A 733-nucleotide genomic window follows, 5' to 3' on the forward strand; every position below is an offset into this window, starting at 1 on the left:
AATCACCTTTCCTGGCTGATTCTTGATTAGATATATTATGAAGTGTTTATTGTTTGTTATAGAAGTCAAATTTTACAAAAGTTAATAAATGCAATGATTTGTCATGGTGCTAAACATGATGTACACGTATGTGGACATAGGAACTTAACCAGGTTAGCTTAGCGGAAAATGTCCACAAATGTGGACATAAGGACTTAGTTTTGTTGAAAATATTTACATTTTATCATAACTGCTAACAACAAAATGTAAAAATAAAATAGTATTTTTTGATGAATTTGGTAGAACACAATAGTTGACTATAGTGCCAGCAGATTTAAAATGTTTTAGAAATAAATGTACATAGATTTTCATTTGATTTTGTTTATGATTAAATAGAAATAGCTAGGTTGAAAACGCAGATAGAGATAAAAAAACAAATTAATAACACATTTACAGCAATCAGATCCCATTCCACAGCCCTCTAAGTTTAATAGGGGGCGTAAACGTCTGTGAGATGAATATGAAGGATATCGTTCAGATCGTGCCAGATCACACACTCTCAGACATCGCTCTCAGACAGAACAAGATGAGGCTGATGTCTCATATAATCTCCTTGATGAGACAACACCAGGACCAAGTCACCAAGAACAGTCCAAGAAAGGGCGTGGGATGCGATGGAGGGCTTCTCCGCTAACACCAAATCAAGCCCAGTTTGAACATGATGATGAAACTGTGGAGAACAGAGAAGACTGGA

Source organism: Nematolebias whitei, chromosome 5, assembly GCF_014905685.2.
Source record: "Nematolebias whitei isolate Nwh7 chromosome 5, NemWhi1, whole genome shotgun sequence".
Classification (NCBI taxonomy): Eukaryota; Metazoa; Chordata; class Actinopteri; order Cyprinodontiformes; family Rivulidae; genus Nematolebias; species Nematolebias whitei.